Consider the following 20,506-nt stretch of genomic DNA (forward strand, 5'->3'; position numbering starts at 1 on the left):
ATTAAAGGTTTGGAGGTGAACCTTCCTGTTGTTCGAGTGCTTTCCTGCAAGTGTGGTAACCTCAGGAGTGTTGATTTATGAGCGGCAGCCCAGCCGCTGGGAGAGCACCACCCCGCGATCATTGGGGGCTACTGGGGATTTGGATACACCTATCCTATGGTGGAACAACAGGCAGAGGATAAAGACGAACAGACAAGCGGGGGCTCATGCGGAGCCTCGCAACATAGCAGTGATTAAAAGTGCATCGATTCACGATTGAATAAGGGAGTCTTTCTCCCATAATGCACCAATGTGGATGCATATCTATGGGGGTGTGTCCACTGTTGCACGCCATCCACGCAAAGCCTCTGATGAAGAGAAATTCGAAACGCGTAAGGCGTAGCGTTGGAACTGTTAATTCTACCTGCATGCTTGATTCGCCTGTACCGTGCATTAAAGGTTTGGAGGTGAACCTTCCTGTTGTTCGAGTGCATTCCTGCAAGTGTGGTAACCTCAGGAGCGTTGATTTATGAGCGGCAGCCCAGCCGCTGGGAGAGCACCACCCCGCGATCATTGGGGGCTACTGGGGATTTGGATACACCTATCCTATGGTGGAACAACAGGCAGAGGATAAAGACGAACAGACAAGCGGGGTGGTCATGCGGAGCCTCGCAACATAGCAGTGATTAAAAGTGCATCGATTCACGATTGAATAAGGGACTCTTTCTCCCATAATGCACCAATGTGGATGCGAGCATATCTATGGGTGTGTGTCCACTGTTGCACGCCATCCACGCAAAGCCTCTGATGAAGAGACATTCGAAACGCGTAAGGCGCAGCGTTGGAACTGTTAATTCTACCTGCATGCTTGATTCGCCTGTACCGTGCATTAAAGGTTTGGAGGTGAACCTTCCTGTTGTTCGAGTGCTTTCCTGCAAGTGTGGTAACCTCAGGAGCGTTGATTTATGAGCGGCAGCCCAGCCGCTGGGAGAGCACCACCCCGCGATCATTGGGAGCTACTGGGGATTTCGATACACCTATCCTATGGTGGAACAACAGGCAGAGGATAAAGACGAACAGACAAGCGGGGGGCTCATGCGGAGCCTCGCAACATAGCAGTGATTAGAAGTACATCGATTCACGATTGAATAAGGGACTCTTTCTCCCGTAATGCACCAATGTGGATGCGAGCATATCTATGGGGGTGTGTCCACTGTTGCACGCCATCCACGCAAAGCCTCTGATGAAGAGACATTCGAAACTCGTAAGGCGTAGCGTTGGAACTGTTAATTCTACCTGCATGCTTGATTCGCCTGTACCGTGCATTAAAGGTTTGGAGGTGAACCTTCCTGTTGTTCGAGTGCTTTCCTGCAAGTGTGGTAACCTCAGGAGTGTTGATTTATGAGCGGCAGCCCAGCCGCTGGGAGAGCACCACCCCGCGATCATTGGGAGCTACTGGGGATTTGGATACACCTATCCTATGGTGGAACAACAGGCAGAGGATAAAGACGAACAGACAAGCGGGGGGCTCATGCGGAGCCTCGCAATATAGCAGTGATTAAAACTGCATCGATTCATGATTGAATAAGGGACTCGAATAAGGGACTCTTTCTCCCATAATGCACCAATGTGGATGCGAGCATATCTATGGGGGTGTGTCCACTGTTGCACGCCATCCACGCAAAGCCTCTGATGAAGAGACATTCGAAACGCGTAAGGCGTAGCGTTGGAACTGTTAATTCTACCTGCATGCTTGATACGCCTGTACCGTGCATTAAAGGTTTGGAGGTGAACCTTCCTGTTGTTCGAGTGCTTTCCTGCAAGTGTGGTATCCTCAGGAGCGTTGATTTATGAGCGGGTGCCCTGCCGCTGGGAGAGCACCACCCCGCGATCATTGGGGGCTACTGGGGATTTGGATACACCTATCCTATGGTGGAACAACAGGCAGAGGATAAAGACGAACAGACAAGCGGGGGGCTCATGCGGAGCCTCGCAACATAGCAGTGATTAAAAGTGCATCGATTCACGATTGAATAAGGGACTCTTTCTCCCATAATGCACCAATGTGGATGCGAGCATATCTATGGGGGTGTGTCCACTGTTGCACGCCATCCACGCAAAGCCTCTGATGAAGAGACATTCGAAACGCGTAAGGCGTAGCATTGGAACTGTTAATTCTACCTGCATGCTTGATTCGCCTGTACCGTGCATTAAAGGTTTGGAGGTGAACCTTCCTGTTGTTCGAGTGCATTCCTGCAAGTGTGGTAACCTCAGGAGCGTTGATTTATGAGCGGCAGGCCAGCCGCTGGGAGAGCACCACCCCGCGATCACTGGGGGCTACTGGGGATTTGGATACACCTATCCTATGGTGGAACAACAGGCAGAGGATAAAGACGAACAGACAAGCGGGGGGCTCATGCGGAGCCTCGCAACATAGCAGTGATTAAAAGTGCATCGATTCACGATTTAATAAGGGACTCTTTCTCTCATAATGCACCAATGTGGATGCGAGCATATCTATGGGGATGTGTCCACTGTTGCACGCCATCCACGCAAAGCCTCTGATGAAGAGACATTCGAAACGCGTAAGGCGTAGCGTTGGAACTGTTAATTCTACCTGCATGGTTGATTCGCCTGTACCGTGCATTAAAGGTTTGGAGGTGAACCTTCCTGTTGTTCGAGTGCTTTCCTGCAAGTGTGGTAACCTCAGGAGCGTTGAAATATAAAATAACATATTATAATTTTAACAAAATAAAATAAATGCTATATACATTTTAATAAAATATTACAAATTAATAACAAAATAAACATACAAACATAATTTATACATATATATTTACTTTAAAGCAATAAACTATTATTTTTAATTTGTTAAAAGTTTCGAATAATATAAAAGATGAAATATATATTAATGATTTAAAATATAAAAAAACAAATCTACAATAAAATAAAAAATATTTAAACTTAAATTTCACAATACAATTAGTGCAACAGTAGGGAAAGTGTTGGCTAATAAAGGGGTAAAAATAACTATTCCCACTCCAGTGAGTGCAACAGTAGGGTAAATGTTGGATAGCAGTGAAATTAAATTTACTATTCCAACTCCAGTGAGTATAACAATAGGAAAGGTGTTGGATAGCTGAGGGGTAAAAATTACTATTTCCACTCCAGTGAGAGCAACACTAGGTAAAGTGTTAGGTAGCGGAGGGGCAAATATTAGTATTCCCCCTCCAAAGAGTGCAACAGTAGGGAAAGTGTTGGATAGCGGAGGGGTAAAAATTACTATTCCCACTCCACTGAGTGCAACAGTAGGATAAGTGTTGGATAGCGGAGTGGTAAAATTTACTATTACCACTTCACTGAGTGCAACAGGAGGGAAAGTGCTGGATAGCTAAGGGGTAAAAATTACTATTCCCACTCCAGTGAGTGCAACAGTAGGGAAAGTGTTGGATAGCTTAGGGGTAAAAATTACTATTCCAACTCCAGTGAGAGCAACAGTAGGGAAAGTGTTGAATAGCGGATGGGCAAAGGTTACTATTCCAACTCCAGTGAGAGCAACTGTAGGGAAAGTGTTGGATAGCGGAGAGGCAAAAATTACTATTCCCATTCCAAAGAGTGCAACTGTGGAGAAAGTTTTGGATAGCGAAGGGGTAAAAATTACTATTCCCACTCCAATATATGCAACAATAGGATAAGTGTTGGATAGCGGAGGGGTCCAATTTTTAATTCCCACTCCAGTGATAGCAACAGTAGGGAAAGTGTTGGATAGCGGAGGGGTAAAAATTACTATTCCCACTCCAGTGAGTGCAACATTAGGGAAAGTGTTAAATAGCGGAGAGACAAAAATTACTACTCGCACTCAAACAGTTCTAAACAAAAAATAAAATCATACAAATAAACAAATATTTAGAAAAATTAAATATATAAAAAGAAAACATAATATAATATTAATTACATCTAACAAAAACCTACGAATTTTATCTAAAGTAAAATAATAAATACCATAAAAAAATATTCTTTTAAACTAGAAAATATTTACAAACAAAAAAAATAATTTATACATAAATGTATTTATTTTATTTCCTACCCTATAACACCACACCAAAAACAAAACACTTCAGCATTTTAAATTACATTTACTTCCATAATTAACATAAGTAATAATCAATTTAAAAATTATTATAAAAAAAACTAATAAACATTAATTGACTATACACACTTTAACACTATAATATCCACAACACACACGTACATTATCCTATAATATAAAAAAACACAATTAAAACTTATTAAATTATATACTAATAGCAACTAATAATAAAGTAATTAAAATGTATTTTATAACCCCCTTTAAAAGTAAAAACAACACAGACAAAAATAAACAATTACCCTAAATAAATATCAAATAATTAAACTATATATTAATTAAACACAAATTACTTTCCACCCTTTTCTCCTATAAACACCACAACACACACTTAAAATGAATTACACAATTACCATAACATTTTAATTTATTTGATTAATATCAATTAACAAAAAATTTATAAAAGATAAACTACTTAACACGTTTTACCCCTATAAACTCCAAAACACACACCTAAAATTAATTACACAAATGCCATAATTAATTACCAGTTAATCATTTAAAATTAATTAACAACTAATTATTAATCAATTAAAAATAAATTACTTCCCTCCCTTTAGACCTATAAACACAACACACACCTAAAATTAATTACACAATTAACATAATTAATTATCAATGAATTAATTTAAATAATTAACCAAATATTAATTAATTAATAATAAATTACTTTACACATGTAAAACTATAAAATCTCAATGAATAAATAAAACATAATTAATGTAATATAATTACATTATTTCCCGCCCTATTCCCCTATAAACCCACATCCCGCTACGGAACTAAATACACAAACTTCAAAGATTTTTTTTTAATCACTATATTAAAAATACAAACAATTCTTATACAGAAAAACATACATCATATACATATAAAATATATTCTAAAATACATAACATTAATTTAAAAACGATATATATATAAGAGCAAACAATATATCACCAAAAGACATTTCAAAATAATGTAAGCCATTTCCGCAGAAGACAGTTTTGAATACAGATAGATTATTGGTCGAGCAAGCCACCGAGACAGAAGAGCATTACACATGTGTGCAGAAGTGCAAGTTTGGTACATTTAGTCCAATTGATTTAGCCATTTGCCCCAGACCCTATTGTATTTGGCTGGGCATCCGCGGGCCTCAAATAAGGGTTCTTCCTGAGCGGCACACCAATCCACCTCTCGGCGCAATTTTGCTATGCTTGGGGGTTTAACCTGCACCCAAGCCGCTGCAATATCTTTTTGGCCACAGCAACTTCCATCCCAAGGAATAGTTTGTCTGATCTAGGACCATCCAGGCCGTCCATCACCCCAAGAATGACACGTAAGGGGTCGTGGGGGATCTGCCAACCCAAGATCTGTGTAAGTTCGGACCTTGAGCTTCGTTTTGTCGGCCGGGTCATACCAGCCCTCGGTGAACCAGTCGTGAATGACAAGGATCCTGGTGGCTATGTAGTATAGGTGGAGTTCGGTCATACCCATGCCTCCGTCAAATGGTGGGACCCTGCATCGGGCGAGGGCGACAAGCGGTCTCCCCCCTCCCCACAGAATGCTCGTGGTCACCCCATCCATCTCCCTAAGCCAGCTGCTCAGAAAGTGGAAGGTGGTGTTCTGTATGATATATAAAAAGCGGGGGAGGATCATCATTTTGAACAACGCCACTCTCCCGAGTGGGTTGAGTGGTAGAGTTTGCCAGCACTTGAGGTCGTCCTTGGCTTTCTTGACCAATGGGGTGATGTTTAGTGCCCACTCCAGCTCCGGGAGCAGAGCCACCCATATCCCTAGGTATTTGAACGATTGTCTAGTGATGGGGATTGTCGATTGCCAATCGAAGCACTCCCTAGAGAGATGAAGGTGGACAAGGGTGGATTTAGCCGTATTGAGTCGGAGGCCTGAGACGTTTTCAAAGGCTTGGAGTAACCCGAGGCATCTAGGACCAGAGCTCTGTTGCTCAGTCAGGCTGATGAGTATTAGCCAGCGAAACACCAGATGTAGAGAATTGTAATGAACAAGGATAGTAATCCTATAGTGTGCAGTGCAAAGAAAAGGAAACAGTGAGTACTAAAAAAGGTTGTGTTGAGAGGATAAACCTTAATATTCCAAGTGCTCTGCACACCTTAATTAAAAGGGTGTAACAAAATTATAGCAGTGCTAACAAGTGACTGCTATATAGAGGTCAACATGTTTCAGCCATCCGGGTTTTACTGCCCACGGCTTTCGTCAGGACCTATGTTTCACTAAAACATGCTACTGCAAAAGATACACTTCTAAACGTGAAAAGTGACCACACATATCTACCATGTATGGGGTTAAATAAGATTGAAATGAATACAACCTTAAACAATCTAAATCCTCTAGATCGCAGGGTGTAGTCATCACCCCACGTACTCTGGGATTGTACCTCACCTACCCTGGAACCTTGCTCGGGTGTGGGAGGCCCCGCTCTATCCGTCGTTGCCCCAGGGCTAATCGAGCTGGATGGGAGGCCTAATACTCATCAGCCTGACTGAGCAACAGAGCTTCAAACTAGCGAGGCAGTCCCCATGATCAAGGGACACACCTCTGCCAATAGTTGGATCACCAGATGATATGATTGATCATGAGAGCTACTTTTCTCTCACTATTTGCTCTGTCCTCCGAGTAAGATTGATGGTAATCCATGCTCTGCTCTTGGCTTGGTTTGTTGCACGTATGTTTAGTTCTGTTCATCACTTTTGTGCTGTTTGGCATTAGACCCTCAGTTCTTGTTTTGTGTGTAGAGCTCTATGAGAACCAACAGGTCCCTGTAAGCCGTATAGTACTCTTGCAGAAAGCCTTCTGGCCCTGGCGTTTTCCCGGTCTTCACCAGGGAAATGGCATCATGTATCTCCACCGGGGTAAAGGGGAGGTCTAGTTCTGCCGTTTCTGCCTAGGTGAGGCAAGGGAGTTGGGTCTCAGCCTGGCCTAGCATGTCCGAGAGGGTAGCCTCTGGTTCACGAGCGCAGTATAACTGGGTGTAGTAATCCTCAAACGCCAGCTCCATTGCAGGTGATGTGTGTTGGCTGTTACCCGTGGCGTCCCGGACTTCAGGGATTATCCTGTAAGCTAGGGGGTAGGAAATTAGGTTATGCAACAACTTCCCGTTTTCATCGCCCCGTCTGTAACTCAGGCCACGGAGGAACACCACAACATCTTGGCCTAATTAAGGGAGATCTGCCTGATTTCCTCTCGAATAGCTGCGGGTTGCCTGTCTTGGCGAACATCGGAGGTCCCAGAGAGGGCTGTTTCCAGCCGTGTTGCTTGAGCCTCAAGCATGGTCAGGCGCTGCACGCTTCGTGTGTACCTGGCCTCTGGCCACTCCCCGGATTGTGGCTTTACTGGCCTCCCAGAGATTGCTCGGGGAGGAAACCGATCCCTGATTAGTAAGAAAATACTGACGTAATTCCACCTCTATCGCTTGCCTTCTTGAGCTCTCTGTCTTGTAAGAACAAAGTGTTCAACCCCCATACCATCCAAGGCATGTCTGAGGTTCCGCCCAGGTGCAGAGACAGCTGAGTGCTCCGAGATTCCCCGGGGGAGGATAGAAATAGTAGAGACGTTATGGCACTCGAGGGGCCGGCAGAAGGAGCAGGTCAATGCGGGAGTGCATGTGCTGTGCCGCCGAGGTATGGGTATATTGGGTACCCTGAGGATTCCATACCCTCCAGACATCGCACAGGCCGAGGGCAGTCGACCAGTCAGTTAACTTCTTTGCATGGGGCAGTCTCGTCAGGGAGGGCGTACCAATCGCGTCAAGGGTTGGTTGCATAACTGCATTGAAGTCGCCCCCAATTATAGTCTGACCCAGGGAGGAAATTATATCAGTGAGGCGATGGAGGGTAGAGGTGAGTGTTGCAGGTGGGACATATAAGGAAGCCAGGTTCAGGGTATTCCCTTGGAGATTCCCGGACACGGCCACATACTGACCCTGAGGGCCGGTCGCGATGTGGTCGGGGGTAAAGGGGAGCCCTCACTGTAAAAGGATTGCAGCCCCTTGTGAGCCCGGTTCAAAGCCAGAATGCCACACCCTGTTGAAACCGTATCGTGCAAGGAAGGGACAATGGGTTCCCAGAAGGTGGGTTTCCTAAAGCAGGAGTATATCAGGCACTTGGCGCTGGGCATACTTGATGACTGCTGTTCCCTTGATGCAATCTAGTAGCCCGTTCGCATTCCAGTACAGAATGTGGAGGGACCTACCTTTGGTGGACATCTGGGCCGTGAGTGGTGTATAAAAGGAGTGGGCCAAAGGGCTCTAGGCCCCAAGGGGGTCGATACACTTCAGCATAAACATGTAGGTGCGGCTCGTGCTGTATTATACTGTCTTGCGGTGTCAGTGCAGTGAGCAAATGTCAAGGTGCTGTGAACAATATAGAAAGGTGATCATGAGGGAATCGGGCCTAGAACAACCCCGAGGACAACGGTCCCCACCCTACCCCTCCAACCCCCCACCCTATACTTCCGTAACCAAAGCATCTGTTGCCCTAAGAAAAAGAAAGTGAATTAGCAATAACAATAAGCTAAACTGAAACGTTTAGCTAGGCCTGGCGTGGTGATGGTGGGCCCCTCCACAATATCGGATATGATAGTGTCATTGGCATGCCTCTGAATTTGCTTTGTGCGCGGGATATATCTTCCCTCACTGACCAACCCGGATCTCTGCGGTTCATGCACCTGCATCCCCTACTAAATCCCTAGATCACGGGACTTCTGGAAAGATCGGACTCAGAAGCCGCGGAGTTCAGAGCACCGAAGGGGTCCGGGCCATGATGCAGTTCATCCACAGAGCTTTCTCAGCTTTGGTTTCGGGGGGTTTGAGGGACTGCAGTGGTATTGGGCCCACATGCCCCCGGGCCATGCGACGCGGACACCTCCCCACGCAGTCCTCATCCCCTGTGGGACCGCGTGCACCTCCTTTGTTGCTTAGGAGGTAGTAGGCCAGTTTTCTGTGAACCAGATGGCTCGGTTAAGGATGCAGAGCAGAGCAGAGCCGCAGGGGGAGTTCCTCAGTCAGCCAGGTTCATGCAGACTGTGGGGTGTCGAAAAAGAGCGTCATGTTTTGAAAGACAACCCGCAGGCGGGCAGGGAAGAGGAGCCCATATCGCAAGCCCAGGCTACAGAGTTTTAGCTTGATCTCTGTGTAGGAACAATGCTGGGCCTGAACCTCTCTTGTGTAGTCCGGAAAGAGCATTATGGTGTGGTTCCCTGTCCTTAAAGTTTAGGATCCACGCGATGATTGGGCGGCGTGGGGCACCAGGAGGCGGCTTAGGGGCCAGGGAGTGATGGGTGCGCACAATTGCAAACCATGTTGAAAGAGCATCTTTGGGCATCCAAGATTTCAGCCAGGTTTCCACGAAGGTAGCCGTGTGACCCTGCTCGACCCCCTCCGGGAACCCCACCAGGCGCAAATTGTTACGGTGTGAGCGGTTCTCGGCATCTTCGCGCTGCGGTGCAGCTCTTTAATGCAGCTCCGTAGTGCGTGTTTGCAGGTGGGAGACCGAGTTCATCCTCTGCTGTGGAAATGCGGGATTCCGCTTCCGAAATCCGTGCTGTGGTGTTGCGCAGCTCTGGACGAATAAGGGCCATATCCACCCTGGCCTGTAGGATGGTCGCTAGGTCGCCCCCAGGAAGGGAGGGACCCCCAAGTATCCCCTTCGCCGGACTCCGTTCAGTTGTAGTGTATTGGTCCATTTTGGATGGAGTCTGTGTAGCGGATGCCTTAGACGCGGTCCTTTCCCATCGCTGTGCCGGGAAGAGGGCGATGGGCGTCCGGGGAGGCTGGGTGTTCAAGCACCAAAGTAAAGGCATGGGGGGAGTTCCCCACCCGCAACCCAATGAGCAGCTTGTTTGTAGTGATGTCTTGGGGGGGGGGGGCCTCCCAGGGTCCCGGGCATCATCCGCTCCCCAGCTGCTGGGCAGAGTGCGGCAACACGAAGATCCATCGTGGTTAAGTGGTGCCCCCCACCCAGCTCGGGCGACAGTCAGAGTTGCCAATGTCAAGGAGGGCCTATGTGGGAGCAGAGGGGGGGGGGAAGTGGTGGGGAAGCCCCTCTTCTGGAGCTGCTTGCTGCTCAATCAGTGCAGCCGGATCTGCCACCACCGCCGCTGCAGTGATGCCTCGGTGCCACATCGTTTGGGGGGAACTGCACAGGCTAGGTCCTCACCACTCAGCGTCGCCGCACCAATCAACCGCTGGGGACCCCAAGGAGCCCCTCAGCACCCGCCACCGGGGATGCGGCTGTCAGTTCAAGGGGTGCCGCAGCTGGGCGGTAAGAGGTTGCCAACCCCCCTCAGAGTCTGCTCGGGACCCCAGCCTCCACTAAGCCCTCAAAGGATAGGCGGAGATCAACAGGAAGGCCAGGCCGCCAACGTCTGGGGGGGCAAGCAGGAGAGCAGAGGAGGGGGAAAATATGGGGGGAAGCTCCCTCCCGGAGCTCCTCGCCGCTTGATAGGCGCGGCCGAGCCCACCACCGCAGGCACACTGGTGTGCTGTTACTGGGCCTCAGCGTTTAGGGGAAAAGTGCGCAGATCGGGCTCTCACACAACCATCGATAGCTCTCACCGACATCATCACAGATCTTCCTGATGCCTGCCTGAGCCCCCGGGGTCCTGCCCGTCCCTCCAGAGGGCCCCCCAGGTGGGCACCACTGCACCAAGCCCCGCAGGCCGAGCCGAGGTCCGAGACGTCCCCCGCCCGCAGGAAGGTTGCAGTCAGAGGGTGAGGGGGGAGGCAGGGGACAGCACAGCCAGTGAGTGTGTCCCCGCCACCCGAAATATTGGCCGAAGTTGCAGGGATGCTGCAATGCGGCCTCCGGCCCTGACCCCTGTGACGCCGGGCCCCACATGAATACAAGGACCCAGCTGAGAGAGGGAGGCCGCAGCCCGCACCAGACGCTCCTCGGCAGATCCTCCGTGAGCCGGGGCCGGCCACGGCCTCGCAGCTCCTCCCCCCATGCCAGCTGGCTCGTCTGCAGACCCGTACGTCCAGGCGCAGGGCCTCCACGTCACGGGCAGGCCGGGGCTGTCACAAACCCCAAGGGGGTAGGGTGGGGGAGGCAGTCACCTTTGGTCAATACCCCCTGCCGCCCGAATCGGCGGCCGAAGCACGGGTCAGGACGCCGACTGCAGCTGATGCAGTATAGGGCCTCTCAGCAGCTCCGGAGCTCGCGCAGCCGAGAAGAGGCCCTACCTCGGGCCGCACGGTCTGACTTCCCCGGGACACCCTGGAGCGGGAGCGGATCCTGCCCGTGCAGCATTGTCTCTCAGAGTCCAGGTGGGTCGCCGGGTTCGTCCGCTGTCAAACTAGGCCCCAACACCCCAGGTGGATCGGGGCCATCGTTGGGTCCGCAGCAGCCGTGTCGTCAGGGCTCACGGGGCAGGCATCGTCATCTTGTGGTCCGGCAGCCCAGAGAGGCTATTGGTGCAGATCAGGCCACGCACCCCAATTGTGGCATGTCCTGTCACAGACGGGTGGCTCCGGGTGCTTAAAGGTACCTGGTACGCAATTCAGCTCAGATGGCAGCCAATGGCGGTGGATCTTGGACACGGATGACGGAGGGGTCCAAAGCACTGTTAGAGTGAGACCGCCACCTTGACGTGCCAAGCTACGCCCCTAACTATATTTTTGTAAACATTATTAAACACTTCGATATTTTTAAAATTGATATTACTTACCTTAAGTCAATAGTCTTGCTGTCAATATTTCTGAACCATGATATTTATTACTCAATTTTCGTTCAATTCAATATTTGTTACTCAATATTCTGTCTGCACACTATATAGAAGGCTCCTCCACCAGCTGATAAAGGTGCTTTACTCTGATTGTTGGGGTTATGTGAGTATTATGCTTGTTGTGTGCCATGGTATGCATTGCTTGCATAACTATTAAGATCACTACTGAAGAAAGGTGCTTGCCCCCACCTACCCGATATAAAAAAAAATTGTTGCAGAGATTGCTGGCTACATCATAATGCTTCCCCACCACATCCTCCTTGTTGTATGTTCTCCCTCCGTGATGCCTCTTACAGCGCCATCCCACCAGCAGTAAAAAAAATGAAATTGCTGTGACGCCACCAGCGCTAGCCACGTCGTATTGCTTTTAAAAAACTTTTTACGCCAAGCACACGCCCTCCCTCCTGTTATCAGTGCTTGACCCCCATCCCCTCCCTCCCATTGTTGTTCTTTGTCCCCAAGCCCACTCTTGTTGTCATTGCTTGCTGCCCTGACCACATCTAACGCTTGCCCACCCACACCTTTGGTGTTGCACTTTCTACCTTCATGATACCTCCCGTTACACCTCTCCCACCAGCAGTAAAAACAAAATAAAAACGCTATGATGCAGCTAGAATTGGTGTCATCATATCTCTTTTACCTACATTTTCAGCTATGCTTGTACTGCAGCCACACAGTGCTGTACAACAGGACTCTAAAGATTAACAAAACCAATACCTCACGTAGGTGAGACCTATTGAAATTTCCAATGCTTGTTATATATACTCTGCCTGAAGATGGAACAGTATGAAGCTTCCTATAATTGTAGTGGATGCCATACAAACCACAAAATGGAGTAAAGGAAATGGTAGACAGCACTGCTGCAAACATGAACCAGTGAACTGCAACGAAGAAAGGCTGGTTAAGAGCTACCAATGTTTTTTGTTGCCTATTGGTAGCTGCTGACAAGAAGGAGGGGGCTTTACAAATGAGGGAGCAAGGGTAAGGAGTCATACCCGTGAAGGAGCTCAAATAAGCAAGTGGACAGTGGTGGGGAAAGGTGCATCCGTGTCTGGCTTTGTAGAAGAAAGTAGCATCAGTACTGAACAACTAATTGGTTTATGAAGAGAGGGTGGAGAAACCTGGATGAGGCGCCACAAAATGGGAGCCAAAGTGACCGACCTTCAGGATACCAGTGTACGAGGCAGAGGAAGAGGGCATCAAAGTATGGAATACAAGCAGAAGAGGAAAACATTGGCATGAAAATGATGTTGAGGGATGATTACAACAAGCCTGGGTCATAGGCTGAGGAAGAGGGTACCAGCATAGGAGCAGAGCACCATAATGGCAAACAGGAGGGGCCATCAGCGGGGGACAGATGTTATGGGATGGAATCGTTTGGGCGTGTTGGTACCAGCATGAAGGCAGAGTACGGGCATCATGTGAACAGCAACAAACGTTTTTGTTTTCTCTTTTATCTTTCCTACAAATGGCCCATTCCTTGCCCTCCATGATCTGCGTGCCTCCTATCTGAGAGTTAAATAAACATTAGAAATCAGTTAAACATTTTGTAGCATTTACTACATTGGAAACAATGGCATGTGAATATATTGGTTTCCACACTGGATTTAGATCTTATTTCTACACGTTCTATAAGTAAAGCGTATGGTGACGTTTGTTTTATTTTTAGTTTGGTTTCATGGTTGCTCTTAGGCACGAAACTATGCAGCACAGGTTAAATTATTTTGCTGCACTTGCGGAAGCATGAAACATCGATTACTTCTTACTATTTTCTTTTTTTCTTTTTCCTGCAGATTAAATCGTTTACAGCTTATTTTGATGGTTCAGGTCATTCATTCTAATTTAGTGAATGCTACAAAATGTTTAACTGTTTGTGTTTGGTCACATGTATGATGTCATTGAGGTTAGCTGATTGGTTTCCTTTTACATTATAAGTATCCCCATAAGTAGGGCTTATTGCCTGAAATGCATTGGGTGTATGCTATTACTGTTACCCAGGATGAGACGTGAATTTCGACATGCTGTGAAATAAAGCCTGGGTGGGCATTTCTCATGCATTTGAAGATTAGAATCATGTTCCATCTTTATTAACTTTGAAACTATTGAAGAAAATGAAAAACGACCATCAAAGTAATGCCCTTTTGACCCTTTGCTTTGTGAAATGTAAGGGCGAGAAGGAAATTCATTACCTTCTATATGTTTGAAAGTAACAACCAGGTGGCACACATACACTGCATAGCTTCCTAGAACACATTCTGATAAAGGGACATTCCATGATCTAATGCTACTAACTAAGACATTTTTCATAAGAACAGGGGTTGCTATTGGTCCATCAATGTGACATATACTCTACATTTACGTTGTTACTGTCTTGTAAGATCGATGTGTACATCTGCAAATACATGGTCCCAATCAGCTTGCATCTGCTTCATATGAGAACTTGTGGTTTTGGCAAGCACAATGTGTGGATGGGGCGTAAACCTGAAAGTGTGGGATTTCCATCATACAACAGAGAACCATACATAAGTACGTGTGCGAATTCCTCCACAGCCAGCATTCCTTTGCAGAGCTACATGATCGGCTTCATAAACCTGTAACTCAAAGGCCCTGTATATATTTTATTCATCCGATAATGACTTTATTTAACAAGGTCCACTAAACTGTAATGGGACCTTGCACTGCTGTTACCATTGCTTTTTATTTGTAAGGGCACTTTCACTCTTATTGCCAATACAGTGTGTGTGCGGGGAAACATCTTCTCACACAATCTTCCTCGTACCCTTTCATACTCCATGAAGGCATTATCCTGCTACAACACTCATCTCTACCTTTATTTAAAACTCCTCCCTTATCTGGAAGACCATAAAGTGATATGCTTCCAAACTACTACTGTTATTTTCCTATCTTCCTTTACAGATAAGTATATATCTAGTCCCTGGAGGGACTCCCACTTGCTTCTTAGTTGGGAATGAGCACATGTTGAATGTGCAGCCTCTCGCCTCAAGTAAGATGCTTCAGGCTCCCGTTCACTGTTGCTCAGAGATGTGGGTCTGACACTGCTTCCCCGCCTCCAGGTCAGGTTGAGAAGGAAAGGGATCTGTCTCCCTTCTGGAGAAGGAAGAGATGACATGTCTGTGCCTAAGAACATCTCTATTTGAGAATCAGGCAGGGCTTTCCCTCTCTGGCTCCAAGTATTGAACCTTCTCTCCTATCCCTCCACTTTGCTATGGGCCGTTTAAAAGTGGGAGGGGCTTCTATTCTTTGGTTCTTATTGTCGTGCCTTCTCTTCCCTAATCTTCTCCATTGCTGTACGCTGGGTGAGTCACTCTCATTATTTCAGTTGTATTTTTTATCTATAGTTTTATTTAAAAACAAGAGATGGGCATTTGTTTTCTGAAGTTTCTGTTTCTCTGTGTAGATTTCGGTATTTTTATGTCTTCTTTCTGAACAGGCACTTTATTAGCCTACAGGGGTGTGAAATTCCTATTGCCCGACTCACAGGACATATTGTTTGGGGTCAAGGACAACAAGTTTTCATGTTTATTTTGTCCTTGGGACTAGTAGGCCCAACCTCCTGCAGCTCAAACCTGTTAGCTGCCAGTTAAAGTACCATATTATGGATCAGGGAAGGGCATTATCTACAGTTAAGATAATATTTGTGTCCATATGTTAATGCTGTTCCAACTTGTATTTATGGTTCCTTAATACAAAACCTTTCTTTTTTTATTTCAGATATGTTTTATTAGGTTTTTGCGTACAGAAAAAACAAAAGAGAAGATATACATAGAACAATCCATCTAGAGGGTGATGCCAGTATTCTGGGTGAGAGACAATATTGTGGTCAAATAAAAAGATACATCTCATTGGGTGTCGGGTACAAGTGTATCGATTTGAGGTCAAGTTGACTCGTTTTAGCATGGTGAATAGGTTGAGTTGGTTACTAAGAGAGGACAGTACTGTATCTTGTTCGTATGGCTTTGACTGTGGAATTGAAAAGGACGGGAATACAGTAAGTGAGAAGATAGAGGAAGTGAGAGTGAGAAGGGAATAGCGGAGACTATCGATGTGTGGTAGTGTACGGGGGTAAGAAGGGGTATAGGAAACCAAAACTAGAGTGAGGAGGAGGAGGGAGAGGTTGGGTGGGAGTGTCCACTTACCTTGAATGGTGGGGGCAATTTAGCATGTGATTGTCTAGTTTTGTCCATGTTTCCTTTTTAATCTGTGGAGAAGATTTAAGATATATGTTCAGTAAGTTGATGGCACTTCTGGTGAATTGCACCCATTCCCTCCAGGTATGGGAGGAATGTTTGGATGAGTCCTTCCACTCGGAGAGGATGACTTGCAGACCAGTTGCGACTAGTATATCCCATAGGATTTGTTTGTCTTTGTTCAACGCTTGCCATTGGAAGTATACCAAGTGTAATAGCGAGTAAGTCTAATGTCAAGTAATTGCGATATAGTGTCACTAATATCCTCCTAGAATCTTTTAGTAAAGGGGCATTCCCAAAGCATGTGTCTCAAGTCCCTTCACCCTTATCGCAATCTAGCAGGAGTCCAAGGGACGGAGGCTAGGTTTGTAGAGGTTGGCTGGGGTCCAATGGGCCATATTCGCAATTTAGTACCAGCATTGTGCCAGTATAGGAATTTGTTTGTTGGTTGAGAGGTTTCTCAAAATGGACGGCCAGTCAGGTGTTGTCACAAAGGAGTTGCCAGGCTCTGCCAGTAGTGTTCCCATTTATCTTGGACGGGTTTGGTTAGCGCAGAATTAGTGGGGAAAAGGCGGGTGTATAGTTTGGAAGCCAAGTGACTTCCTTTGCTGTAAGTATTTAGGACCTTTGGGAGGTCTGGGCGGGTTGGTGGTTTACTTCTGGTTATGAGTGCTTCGATTTTTAAAAAGTGTAAGGAGTCCATGTCGTTGAGGTTGGGTTTTGTTTTGAGGTGGGAAAAGGGTATCCGTTCTGAATGAATTCAGTAAGAATTCTGTAAGAATTGTGTCTATTTTCGTAAAATAGGCGTCAGTAGGTAAATAGGGGACATACTGATTAGAAAGATGATGAGTGGTGTAATCATCATTTTGATGAATTCTGTTCTTCCCCACCAGGTGATAAATTTGTTCGGAATCTCAAAAAGTGTGGACAAACCCACTATGTGTATGCAGTTAGAACACTGTATGTAGTGTGAACATGGACCCAGTAGGTGTTCTTAAAAGACCCCTCACACACTAACCTGGTTGGTGTCATGCTTCATCATTGGGGTCCCAACCTGGTGGCAGAGTGCCTCCCGGTTGTGCTACGACGCCTGATTACAGCGGAGCAGGTGTTGTGCATGTATGTGATGTCAAGTGATTTTGTACAGTTAAAAATATCTCTGAGAATCCTTGCCTGTGTAGTGCAACTAATCTGGAATTGAGTGCCTCCCGGTTGTGCTACGACGCCTGATTACAGCGGAGCAGGTGTTGTGCATGTATGTGATGTCAAGTGATTTTGTACAGTTAAAAATATCTCTGAGAATCCTTGCCTGTGTAGTGCAACTAATCTGGAATTATTACTGTAAGTTGACTATGTGTGGCGGTCTACATGTTTCAGCCCGTTTAAAAAGTGAAAGGGCTTTCTTTAGGACCAGGTGAGTGAATGGTGAGTGGCAAAGGTGAAAGGTGCCACGTGAAACCTGTTGTGATACCTACACACGCCCTAAGGTGTGTGGTTTAAGTGTCGGCGTACTCACTGACACTTGAAAAATACAATGTATGGGGATATTAGGCAGAATATCCGGGCTCTGGGGCAGGGTTGATCGTCCAAGAATCGAAACTTGCCTAGCAGGGTAACGGTAAGTTTCAATTCTGTTAAGGACACGGAGGCGAGGATTATGCTTTTCCTTTCTCCGCATTATTATTATGCAAAACACACAGCAGCCAGAAAAGCAGAACAAGAGTGACTTTATAACCAGAACTGGAAAAAACATCATTTGGTCACCAGAGAAACAATCCGAAAAGTTCATTCTGTAAACATCAACTCCCATCAGTCCATGGGATAACCCAGCGTCCAAGTCCTTTCACGCTGTCCATAACTCCTTAGAAAGCTCCTCCATTCCGTGAAGCCCTCCTCTTTCTTCGCGCACTTCACGCCTGGACATTACTGATCTTGTTTAGCTCCATCATTCCCTGCATGTAAAGAAACACGAGCCTTTACTACTGGCCACGCGGCCCAGCCGGCAACCCAACATCCTATAACAAGGTCACAAAGCGGCAATCAAACAGCTGAGTGAAAAACTGGAAACTGGATTACTTACAGCAGAACGGGGGGGTTCGCACCCATTGTGCAACGGGAGGGATAATCCTCGCCTCCTTGTCCTTAATAGAATTGAAACTTACCGTTACCCTGCTAGGCAAATTTCGATTCTATGGCAGGACCGGAGGCTCCGATTATGCTAGTTCAAAGCTTACTTACCACCAACTGAGCCACATCCACCACCGGTTTAAAATAAAACCTCTTGAAGGTGGAATCGGAAGACCAATCTGCCGCTCGCATAAGATCCTCCAAGCCAGCTTCCAAAGAAAAAGCCTTAGAAGCCATCGCGCCCCTGGCTGAATGCGCTCCAAACTGCTTTGTATCAATACCCGCTTCTTGCATGACCCACCTCACCCACCTGGCTATCGTGGGAGAGGAGACAGCTTTGTGCGGTTTTCTCAAGGCAATAAGAAGTTGCCGTTCGCCCGGAGGGCGTAATTTAAGAGTCATGTCCTCATACGTCTTTAGACAATTCACCACACACAGTTTGGGCACGTCCGTAAAAGCCGGATAAGAAATAGTCCTTGAATCTGATTTGGTACGTCGACCCAACGTAAACGTAACCCCTTCCGGGGAGAAGGTCCTTGCCGTAACGTCCAACACCCGGACGTCAGAAACCCGGCGACAGGAAACTAGACATAACAGCATGGCCAGCTTAGCGGAGAGTTCCTTCAAAGAAAGATATTTATTCCGCTGCCAGGATAAGAAAAGATTCAAGACCAAATTGACGTCCCAGAGGACCGAGAAGCGCGGTTCCGGGGGAAGAGAGACAGACGTATACCCCGCAAGAGTCGACAGACGAACGGGTGCTCCCCGATCGGGGCTCCGTCTACCGGATAATGAGCTGCAGAAATCGCAGAGCAAACCGCGTTAATAGAGCGGTAAGCCAGACCCTCCGTGGCCAAATCAGCCAGAAAATTCAACATGGGAACGACGCCTGCGACCATGGGATCAAGACCCCGTAGAAGACACCAACGCATCCACTTAGTCCACGCGGACCGATAGCGTTTAGATGTACTGTTGGCCCAGGCCCTTGATAAGAGACTTTGAGCCGATCCCGAAAGGCCTGGGAGCGACCAGCGTCTCCTGAAAACGTCCATGCCATGAGGCGGAGAGATCCTTGGTGAATGAGGTGGTGCTACTCCCCGTTCGGATTCAGAAGAAGATGAGGAAGCAGGGAGAGTAGGATTGGAAAATCCCAAGAAAGTTCCAGAAGAACTGGAAACCAAACTTGAGACCTCCAATAAGGCGTCACCACCACTAAATCTGCTTCCAAGAGCCAGACCCGGGTTGCCGTTCTTATCACCATCGAAAACGGTGCGAAGGCATAACCCTTCTCGTGACTCCAGTCCTGGAGAAACGCGTCCGTGGCCTCCGCTAGCGGATCGGGCCTCCAACTGAAGAAGCGTGGGAGCTGGTGGTCGAGGCGAGACGCAAAAAGATCCACCGAGAACGGGCCCCAGAGATCGTTCAACCACTGAAAGACCAGGACATCCAGCTTCCATAGGCTGGAGTCCCTCAGATGTCTGGAATGCCAATCCGCTACCTGGTTGGCTTGGCCCGGCAGGTACTCCGCCGTCACCGAAATTTGGTGTGCCAAGCAATACTCCCAAAATTCCTTCGTGAGATTCGCCAAGGCCCGGGACCGGGGACCTCCCAGTCGATCGACATAACGGACCGCTGACACGTTGTCCCTCTTCAAAAGCACACACGCGGTCGCTTGACGCTTGGTCCAACAACGGACAGTGAACGAACCCGCCAAAAGTTCCAAGGCGTTGATATGCAACTTCTGCTCCTCTGATGACCAGACGCCGCCTGTAGAAAATTCTCCGCACCTGGCACCCCATCCGGACCTGCTTGCGTCCGATTCTATGACTAAGTCCGGTGCCGAGCCAAAGATTGCACGGCCGTTCCAGGCCTCCATGTGTGCCAATCACCATGACATTTCCTCTTTGGCCTCCTCCGACAGGGGGACTGCCTGGTCGTACGAAAGCCCCCTTCTGAGATGATGCGCTTTTAGGCGCTGCAAGGCCTGATAATGAAGGGGTCCCGGAAAGATTGCCTGGATGGAGGAGGAAAGAAGTCCTACTACCCGGGCAATCTGACGGAGGGAGGTTTGGGGTCTGGAGATGGTCTGCCGCAAAGTATGGCAGATTTTGGCCATCTTGCGAGATGGGAGGCTCAAGGAGGCCTGAACGGAATCCACGACGAAACCGAGAAAGACCAGACTGCGCGTCGGTGTTAGGACCGACTTTGTCCCGTTGATGACAAACCCCAGGCTCTCTAAGAGGGATACCGTCTTCTGCAATTGAGTCGTCAGCTTCCGGGGGCACTGCGCCATGAGAAGGAT

The 20,506-nt window shown here is 47.4% G+C and overlaps 1 long non-coding RNA gene across 2 annotated transcripts in view; it reads right to left on the bottom strand.

The window, feature by feature from the left end:
- LOC146860123 (uncharacterized) overlaps positions 1-20,506 on the bottom strand; it is a 574,096-nt gene that overhangs the window by 8,493 nt on the left and 545,097 nt on the right. The window contains exon 4 of one of the 2 annotated variants that reach the window (XR_014978795.1): positions 17,136-18,029. The exons of the other annotated variant lie outside the window; for it this stretch is intronic. This is a non-coding gene — a long non-coding RNA (uncharacterized LOC146860123). Of the gene's footprint in view, positions 1-17,135; positions 18,030-20,506 lie in introns of those variants that run through there. 2 annotated transcript variants of the gene reach the window in all.

This window comes from Triturus cristatus, chromosome 3_1, assembly GCF_964204655.1.
Source record: "Triturus cristatus chromosome 3_1, aTriCri1.1, whole genome shotgun sequence".
NCBI lineage: Eukaryota > Metazoa > Chordata > Amphibia > Caudata > Salamandridae > Triturus > Triturus cristatus.